The sequence below is a fragment of the Hemibagrus wyckioides genome, linkage group LG18 (assembly GCF_019097595.1).
Source record: "Hemibagrus wyckioides isolate EC202008001 linkage group LG18, SWU_Hwy_1.0, whole genome shotgun sequence".
Taxonomy (NCBI): Eukaryota; Metazoa; Chordata; class Actinopteri; order Siluriformes; family Bagridae; genus Hemibagrus; species Hemibagrus wyckioides.
In genome coordinates, this window is record NC_080727.1 from 7,877,626 (window position 1) to 7,888,670 (window position 11,045).

An 11,045-nucleotide genomic window follows, 5' to 3' on the forward strand; every position below is an offset into this window, starting at 1 on the left:
TGAGAATGATCTTCAACAGAACAAGACAGTGAATGGGGAAGAAGCTGAACAAGACTTGCATGCATTGTCCATAAACCAGCGCATTGACTGGAATGGAGGATGAAACTCATATCCTTCCAGCTAAAGGATCAGGAGTCAAACAGAAACCATGGAACTGGACAACACCCAGCTACTCCCTGAAGAACAGGTCACACAGATAAAGGAAGACTTGTGTCTTCCTGCACTTAGGCAGTTATACCACTGAACATCTTGTTTGAGCCTATAACATCCCAGTGAGACCATGCTTTTTTCCAATTTGAAATCTGCAATTCTGACCCCAGGGTTCTTGCAAATTATCCCACAAAAGATTTAAATAGGCTTATGTCATTCAGACACTCTTTTGTTCAATGTCATTGATTCACCCAGACCCCCTGCCTTCAGTGCCAGTCACACTGAAAAAGTTGTTTGGAGCTAAATTTGACCTGAAAGCTAATAATCTCGTACTTATCTTTAAGAGAGATGATTAGATGTCCATGGCCATAGAGCCATGTTCCAGTTCTTTGCTTTGAGCATCATCAAGCCTTTGGTTGCCTTCAAAATATGTTTGAATTGAAAGATAATATTACAGAAATGAATTAACAGCAGACCAATCCATTGTTCCACTTCATCAGTTAAAGCACATACTGTACAAAGCCTATGGATCTCAGACAGCATTTCCAACACAACAACTGGTGGACAGTTAATACAGGGGCTAATTGTACAACAGCTAACAGAAGACATATGATTTAAGAAAGATTTAAAAAACGTACAAATATTGCTGTGGTGAAGTTGTTGTGAAAATGCTGTGGGGGCATTTCTGTAACATATACTGAAAGATTTAGCATTGTGTAATGCTCAATATTTTTAATTATTTTGCATTTGAAGAGTCAATGAACAATATCCACAGAATATGTACAATTTTAACAGTGTAAACATTATAGATATTTTGATTGATCGTAACAATATAAACTGTAGTGCAGCATGTTATATTATTATACAGTGAGAATACAGTTATTATACAGTGCAAAATACAGTACCTTATACAATAACAGTATTGCATGTGTGTTTGTGAATTGTAAACAATGTTCACTGTTATGTATAATACATCGTATTTAAACAGTACACACTGGCAGATGGTGTGGATGGATGAATATATTGTGAGGTTTGATTCAGAGCAGACACAGCTCTGGGAAAGAAACTGTGTATCTATTATATATCTACTTATATTTACTATAATGTAAGTTGTTATCGTTGTTTGGCAGATGATGTGCTCTATGGGCACAGAAGAAGAAGAAGATGATGAAGAAAAAGAAGAAGAAGAATCGTTGACTAAATTGAATGCCCCTCTATAATTTCAAAATGCTCTGCAAAATATACCCAACTATAATGAGGCAACCTCAAAAAAGACAGGAAACCCTGAGTCAGACTAGCACTCTGAAAGTCCTAATGCCCAGTGGATGTAGAGCAGCAGGAAGGAGACATGGTGAATATAATCACAGTCAAATGCAGTACAACTCCTACAGCTGAAGCATCAAAGCAATTTAGGCTAGAACAAACAGCATGCAACAACAAAGCAGCAAAACTGTCTCAGTATGCAAACTATATCAATAAAATGATTTTCATGCTTAATATGTGGCACCGCTAGCCCCGACCACCACCACTCTCATAAGGCTAAAGATCCCACTCGTCCAAAACTACCCTGACTGTAGAGCAGTGATAAAAAATGATAAACCTTCCACAAAGATCTCAACATAACCCCCTGATTTCGATTCAATTTATTTGTATAGTGCTTTTAACAGTGGACATTGTCTCAAAGTGGCTTTGCAGAAGTATAGAAACAGAACAGAAATTATAAAGTTAAGTTGAAAAATGAAAAACTCCCTGAGATGATAAAAAACCTTGAGAGGAACCAGGCTCAGAAGGGAACCCATCCTCATTTGCGTGGCACTTTACAGTAAATTATGTAAATGTAAATAATGTCCTTTCTTCAGCAGTTTATAATCACATGCAATTGTGCAACCAAGATCCCTTTGAGGAACTAATAGGTCAGTGGAATTTCTGAGTTCATTATAGATTAGCACTTTAAAAACAAGCATATACCTTCAAAACTTAATGACAAGCATTGAATAAGAAGTTTAATATATTGCTTATATATTATTGCATGAGTAGTGCTAATGGTAATGATTTCATTAATCACTGCAATCATGGCTTCACCTTCATTATTCAGATCCACTGAATCCACTAGGTTCCACAGGATTGTATTGTTTTATGGGAAGATCTAAACGTCTATGAAATTAAGATGATGTGAGATGTAAGATGTGTGTTAGAGGCAAAAGAAATGAATCTTGAAGAATCTGGGGTTTACAAAGAGACTAAAAAGGTAATTACAGTATCTCAGAAAACACAGACATGAATGAGAGTTGTATTATCTGGCATGTGTGACAGCATCTGAGTGTTCTGAAGAATGTCCTGAAGTTACACCTGAAATCGTGGAAACAAAATGGACAGAGATAACAAAAAATGACCAAAGAATGATAACTAGCACTGACAAGCCGAGCTTTCAGCCCTGGTATGAGCTTCACCACAACTTTGTTGCCTTCAGAAAACATGTGGAGTGAAATATAATATTACAGAAATTACTGCGAACCAACCCAAGATTCCACTTCACCAATTTAGAAAGGGTTTCGATTTTAGATAGCAATTTCAGTACAACAGCTGGAGAATAATAAAAAAAAAAACATCACCAAGGACAGTGATACTGGGAGAGTAATACAGGGGCTAATAATGAACAGATTAAAAAGACATGACGGAGAAAAAAATACAAACGTTGGTGTGCTGAAACTTTCTGTTAGGAGACATTTATATAACATTTATTGAAAGATTCAGCTATATATGGTGTTGCTATAAATGGATAAAATGTGTAAGGTGTCAGTCAGTCATTAATACATTTACACACACACAGACCAGGAATAACATTATGAACACTGACAGGTGAAGTGAATAACACTGATTATCTCCTCATCATGGCACCTGTTAGTGGGTGGGATATATTAGGCAGCAAGTGAACATTTTGTTCTCAAAGTTGATGTGTTAGAAGCAGGAAAAATGGGCAAGCGTAAGGATTTGAGCGAGTTTGACAAGGGCCAAATTGTGATGGCTAGACGACTGGATCAAAACTGCAGCTCTTGTGGGGTGTCTCCGGTCTGCAGTGGTCAGTATCTATCAAAAGTGGTCCAAGGAAGGAACAGTGGTGAACCGGGGACAAGGTCATGGGCATCCAAGGCTCACTGATGCACATAGGGAGCAAAGGCTGGACCGTGTGATCCGATCCAACAGACGAGCTACTGTTGCTCAAATTGCTGAAGAAGTTAATGCTGGTTCTGATAGAAAGGTGTCAGAATGCACAGTGCATGATGGGTCAGGGCTGTTTTGGCAGCAAAAGGGGGAACAACACAATATTAGGCAGGTGGTCATAATGTTATGCCTAGTAGGTGTATATTGGCAAATTGTGAAATAATGTGGTATTTTGAAGCTGTTTCAGGGAAAATAATCATTTGGTGTATGTTAGTCCTTAAGGCCCATTGAGAACTATTTCTCAATTTTTTTCTTTGTGTGTAGGGACTGCTTAAAGACCTCACTGAATAAAGAAAAAAAAAAACCTCACATTTTCAGGAGTTTGCTTGATCTGAGCAGTTGGGGTCTAGAGCTCTTTTTCCATTAGCTTCCTCACTTCATTGCTCACATATTAACAGCCAGCAAAGCAAAGAGAGATGTCATTAATGATATATCCATCTCTGTTGAAGTGTCTCATCACTGGAAAGAGGAAATCCATGGTAAAACAGTACAAAATACTCAACAAATTGATTATGTACATCTGATTGTATCTCCTGACCCTTGTGTAGTGTTTGGGTCAAATCTATTATGTTTTCTATTTTTACTAGAAGTATTTGTTGTAAATCATCTGCATTTCCAGACACATTTTTTTGAGAGCTGTATTTCATACCCAGTGACAAAAATAATCTTGTTTTGTTTGTCGTGCTTGTATATTAATGTATCACCTGTACTTGATAAATCAGCTCAATAAATATTAATTGAAATATTAATCTAGATTTATGCCACTGTGGTCTTTATTATAGCATATTTTATTATGTAAATAACTTTCTCACAAAGATCAATTACAAATTCATTGTTAAATTTGATCTAGTAAGGGCAAACATTAATCACAAATGTTATTTATACTGTTTGGGATTGAGATAAAGACAATATGTTTAAAGGATTATTATGCTTATTTATTTATTTATTTATTTATTTGGATTTCTGTAGTGGTTTAAAACCCCAATAACTTTTTAAATTTTTTGAACTTTAAGTGTCCGTGGTTTAATTGCTGTATTAATAAATGCTATTAAGATATTCATTTTGACTGTATAGAGCAAGTGAGCCACAGATTCTATTAGACAGTTCATTTCATTCCTTTTGGTCAAGTGTTCTTAAAATGGGATGAATTGCCCTGAAGAAGTAAATGGATCCAGTCTATCAATAGACATAACACAGACCATAGCACTATCTATGATTTAGGAAATCTAAAGCTTTAAAATGAATCACAGATTTCCCAACTTTTCTGAAGGAAGTCACTGTTAATGCACTTTCATCTCAGTAGCCCTGGTCATTTAGAGCAGCCAGTCCACCCGGCGTGGGCATGTGGAGAAGATGTGAAACACTGCAAAGACATTTTTTACAGTCAGAGGGAAACATTATGACAAAATAAAAGAAGAAACTAGACTCTGTCATCCATGTCTTTATGGACCTTGCTTTGGTCACTGGTGCACAGTCATGTTGGAAGAGGAAGGGGCCAGCTCCAAACTGTTCCCACAAAGTTGGGAGCATGGAATTGTCTTGGTATGCTGAAGCATTCAGAGTTCCTTTCACTGGAACTAAGGGGCCAAGCCCAGCTCCTGAAAAACAACCCCACACCATAATCCCCCCTCCACCAAACTTTACACTTGGCACAATGCAGTCAGACAAGTACCGTTCTCCTGGCAACCGCCAAACCCAGACTCGTCCATCAGATTGCCAGATGGAGAAGCGCGATTCGTCACTCCAGAGAACGCGTCTCCACTGCTCTAGAGTCCAGTGGCGGTGTGCTTTACACCACTGCATCCGACGCTTTGCATTGCACTTGGTGATGGATGGCTTGGATGCAGCTGCTCGGCCATGGAAACCCATTCCATGAAGCTCTCTCCGCACTGTTCTTGAGCTAATCTGAAGGCCACATAAAGTTTGGAGGTCTGTAGCGATTGACTCTGCAGAAAGTTAGCGACCTCTTTGCACTATGCGCCTCAGCATCCGCTGACCCCGCTCCGTCAGTTTACGTGGCCTACCACTTCGTGGCTGAGTTGCTGTCGTTCCCAAACACTTCCACATTCTTATAATACAGCTGACAGTTGACTGTGGAATATTTAGGAGCGAGGAAATTTCACGACTGGATTTGTTGCACAGGTGGCATCCTATCACAGTTCCACGCTGGAATTCACTGAGCTCCTGAGAGCGACCCATTCTTTCACAAATGTTTGTAAAAACAGTCTGCATGCCTAGGTGCTTGATTTTATACACCTGTGGCCATGGAAGTGATTGGAACACCTGATTCTGATTATTTGGATGGGTGAGCGAATACTTTTGGCAATATAGTGTATGTTGGAAAAAGTCTGAATGGCTATCAACAGGCAGATCTAATAACAGTTGAGATGAATTATGAACTGATGTAGAAATCTCAGAGGTAGAATATTTATGCAATGGGACTGAACAGACAATGTGTTCTAAACATATAGGCCAACGGATTAAAAAATAGTTTTCATAAAAAGCTTGAATATGTGGGAGATTTTTACTTTTATGTGTATTCAAGTACGTTGAACGTGACAAGCTATCATAGAAAGTAATTACACGTGTCATCCATTGCAATGCATTTGTAATAAAAATGAATGTCCTTTAACATTAGAAATATTGTTAAAGTGTGTTTTTATCACATAAAGCTGCCACATCCCATATTTTTACTGTCACAGTTTTCAGAAAATCGAACTTTTCTTTGACTTTATACCTTATATTCATTATCTATTTTTCTTTGACCGAGAAAACACTTTTGCTCTATAGGCTGGTGTACAAATTAATAATTACCGCTTAGCCTTTTATTATTTCTTCAAAACATGATTAAAACATTTATAACAAAAATATGTCTGTTTTAATTGCTTTTGGTTAAAATTTGGTAGCTTTACGTGGTAAAAACATAGGATGTGGTAGCTTAGTGCTTAAGGGGTTGGACAACTGCTTGGAAGTTGAATAAAATGAGATAAAATGTAAGTCACACTGGATAAGGGTATCTGCCTAATGCTGTAAACGTAAACATTCAAATAAAACCTGAAAGTGATTTTAAACCATAGTCCAGTGGAGCAAAACCTCTTTCTGCTCATATACCTAGGAGTGTGACAAAAATACAGATTTGGCGCAGAGATGTTTTCGTGTTTCTGTATTGACAGGGGACATTTGGTGACATGAGGTTTTCTGTTTTTCATTTTTGTATGAGCACCTTTCAGCATAATTACAGTAAAAATGTTCTCCTTCTGAAAAGAAGATGAGACACACACAAAGTTTAGATAGAGCTTTTGTAACACAAGATTATTCCTGTCATGAATGTAATGAAAAGACCAAACCCACCCACCCAATTCACTGCTTTTAGGCTTTTACTACACTCAGGAAGGCCAGATGATTGGGATTTGTATGTGATTGGGATTTGATGATGGGATTTGACAGGACCAAGAGATAAACCCACTTAAACTTAGAGCAATTTCGGTATGCTTTGCCTAGAGCCCAGGACCAAACAGGAAGAAGCTGCATTTATGCTACTCAAAACCCATGGAACTGAATATTTGCCCTAAACCTAGCAATTTTAAATGTAAAGCTAGAAACCATTGTTACCTTGTGCTTTCGATGTGCAGTCAGGACTAGCATTGCAATACACTTCATCTTCTGTTTTACATTGTACAGCACCCCGTCTCAAATATATTCTACTATTTATGTCATATATATCATGATATATTACACTTCAATATTGTTTTATAATATCTATAAATTCTCTCCATCTGAACTCACTGATATTTTGTAAACACTCCTTAATCTTTAAATGACTTTTTCTATACTTCTACAGCATAGAAGTATACATACATACAGACTGATACATACAGTCTACAGCAAATAATTTGTTCTAATCAGGAACCTTTTACTATTTTACTCCAGCAACCTCCTGCACTCCCACAGTCACCATCATTCTGCCTATTGCTATTGATAACCTGATATTTGAACTTTTTTTTATGTTCCCTGATCTTTTCTAGCCTGACTGACCTGTGCCTGTTTGACTGTAACGTTATTAAACTGTTCACTTGATTTGTTTCTATTTTTTAAAATCAGTTTTCTAATATTTTGACCATTCCAACTTTTGTGACTTTCGCACTTCTGCAAACAAACTCTCCCAGTAGTCGCATAGCAACAGACTGATTAAAACTGACAAATTATAACATATGATAGAAGTATTTTTGTCATAAATGTTTTCATGGTATTTTAAATAAATAACAAAAGGCAAAGCAGTAATTATCCAATTTGCACACCAGGCTATAGAGCAAAAAGACGGCACTGACACAGTTAGTTATTCCTGGATAAGTGGTTTCTCAGTTAAATAACAAATAGCAGTTATCCTTAGAAAATAAATACCAGGTATCAGTGGTGTGCATTTCACACCTAGGCCTTCACTGGCCTTCACCAAATCGATTCTTCTCTGTCAGCCATTGTGAGTTAAAATATATATATTTTATTTAGTTTGTGCTGTTCACTGCCTCTGACTACTCCAATTATCCAATCAAAGGACAGGAAATTGCTGACGTAATCGTATGCCTGCTAGATGCAGAGGTGGGTGGAGTATCCAAAATCTGTACTCAAGTAAAAGTACAAGTACTTATAGAAATATGTACTCAAGAAAAAGTAAAAGTAACAATCTTAATAGCTACTTGAGTAAGAGTAAAAAAATATCGGATGAAAAAACTACTCAAGTAGTTAGTTACTAGTTACTTCTGATCTGATTGAGCGAAAAAACAGAATTTCAAACTACTTGGGACGCTTTCACACACCTCTGCTTAAAAGTCTCTTTCTCAGTCCAGTGATGGCCACATCTCAGTCCAGTGATGGGCACATTAACATTACATGACCTGTCATTTGCAATGTCATTTCTCAAACACACCCAGGTGATTTTTCTAACAGTTAACTTCACATTCACAACACAAACTTGTCAGCATCTGCATTTAAACAAGCTAACAGAGAACAAAAGGGAAGGTGTGTGTGTGTGCAGAGTGTGTGTTTGTTATTATGTTTGTGTATGAAATTGTTTATGTGTTTGCCCTTCAGTATGTTAATGTTTATTTTGTCATATGTTCTTTCTTGAACAATCAGTTTTACAGAATTTTACTGTGGACTGATCCTCGTTTTCTTGACTTGATTAGTTCTGCATAAACCTTAAGCGTGTTTGCTGAATCCTCTGATGAAATAATAATATATGCATTTTATAAGTACATGCATTCTTTAGGTAGGAATAAAATCAAATACAATCCCATTTTTATTTTGTATGTATGCTCTACACTTTGTTAAGGTGTTCGTATTTGTGTATAAATGCATGACGTCACAGTATGCTGTAAAATTGATGTAGTTTTGTGGAAAATGGGTGTGAAATTGTGCAGACGTTTTGTTTGAACCTGTGTTGTTTGTAGGGTTCACAAGATATTGCTTGCACGAGAGGGCATATGAGGACAGTGTGAGAAATGTGCTATTAAAATAAGGTCAGTGTGCCCATAGTTACCAAATGACCATTAATAGGGTTAAAAAAGACATAACTGTGACACTGCTCCGTGTTTTTTCAGGTTGGAGCTGGAATTCTTGTACGCTGCGATGTCAGTTCGTTTTGGTGAACACAGCATGCATCGCATATTGAAACTATTATTTTTGACATCTTGGAGTGAAAACGGACTGAACTTGAGGTCATGGGTGATCTGCCTCTGACAACTCGCACACGTCTTCCTCTGCTTCAGCTTCATCATCTTCCTCTAAACGCGCGCTAAACGCATGCGGGAGATCCGTAACAGCCTCTCATGAAGCAGCCTCTCCAACGTCTAGTGAGACTTGCGAGCAAGCCCTATAAACAATATTTTAAAATCTCATATTAATTATTAACATTTGACAGAAACGGAGGAACGCTGCCAAATGTAGCGAAGTAAACATTTTTTTTTTCACTAAAAATGTACTTGAGTAAGAGTAAACACATCTTTAAATATACTCTAAAAGTACAAGTTACCCAAAATATTTACTCAAGTAAATGTAACGAAGTAAATGTAATTCGTTACTACCCACCTCTGGCTAGATGGCCCCGGTGACGCCAACTCGAAATCTGATTGGTTAATGTAACAATTTCATTGCCACTTATTTTAAGCTACGGGCGCCTGCACTATTGATTCTGAAGGCCTTAAGGCAGATTTCTTTCACCCTGGCAACACATGATGTCAGCCACTGGCTGAAATATGATTGGATCAATACTCTTATCATAAATATACACTACTGGAAGCAGCGCAGCCGAGAGAAAAGCTATGAAATGTAGAGAATAGACTATTGGGAATAATTTAATACACATTCATGGAAAAATATATTAAATATATTAACATGCAAGGCAGCGATTCAGATCTTTGCAGCCCAGCAGAGAAGGCCTTGCAGGCCCTGACGGCCCACCACTGCCAGGTATAAGGCAAAGAAAAATGACATTTTTCGACAACTGTGACAAACAACTGCAGATATTTACCTCTGTTTCATTCATGGCCAAAAACCAAAGCTAAAAAAGAATAGTGATAACTGAAAATGTAAATGCTTTTTCATGTTCAGGTTTCAGAAATTGAAAGCACTAAAAAAAATATTCAACACACCAACACACACCTATAATGATGGAGAACACAGTACATTTATAATTTAAAATTTATTATACTGATCCCGAATTTATAAATCTCTGCAATATAACAATGTAATTTTTTTAAAAGCACTATACAAATAAAATTTCATTTCATTTAATAACCAAACATCTGTTTACAATGGGCCTCATTTATCAAGCTATATATGTAGAGCTTTACAGAGAATTCGCTTGTAGGAGCATTTATACAAGAAACGTGTTATTCATGGGAATTCCAAAAAATGTTTATATCTTACTTATGCTTATGTATAAGACGACTAACAACCCCAACTGATTGATTTCAAACCATATAATTTACATGGATTACTGTTCTTTCATACAGTGATTGCACTGGAATGTCATTTATTTATATTTACAGTATTTATCAAAGGCTCTTTAAAGGCGATTTATAGAAATGCATTAAAGTCTCTCTGAAGAGGCTAAGCATACCATCTAGTAAGTGTTGTGAAATCCAGTTGGCTGCCATCAATAAAAACAAATATGAGAACTCATGTAAGAATGTGAGTTAAGATAAATATAACTAGTCATTCAGAAGGACTGGTATGCTTTTTTATCAGAGAATGAAAGCTCCTTTATGAATCAACTGAGGCATTTAAATCAATTTAAATATAGCAATAAACCTATATGACCTGCTTTGGGTGCATGATCACCTGCGTACTGTGAAGATTTGTTTTTCTACATTGTTTTCATGTCAGACAATTTTCTTTTCACCTGATTTAATTCACCTTTTCTGTCATTTCTTTACTGATTTAACACTTTAGTAATTATAGACTACATGACAGCTGTATGCTGTTCATTTTTCTTTTCATTTTTGCTTTGTAGACTACCTCTTTCGTGTTGTTTACTCTTTATTTCATCACTGTGTATATTATTTATTGAATTTCATTTATGGAGTTATGTGGCCAAAGATTCACACAACAGTAAAAGTTAAAAAAATTACTTACTGACAATCCCATTATCTTAATGAACTGCATTTTTTTACTAC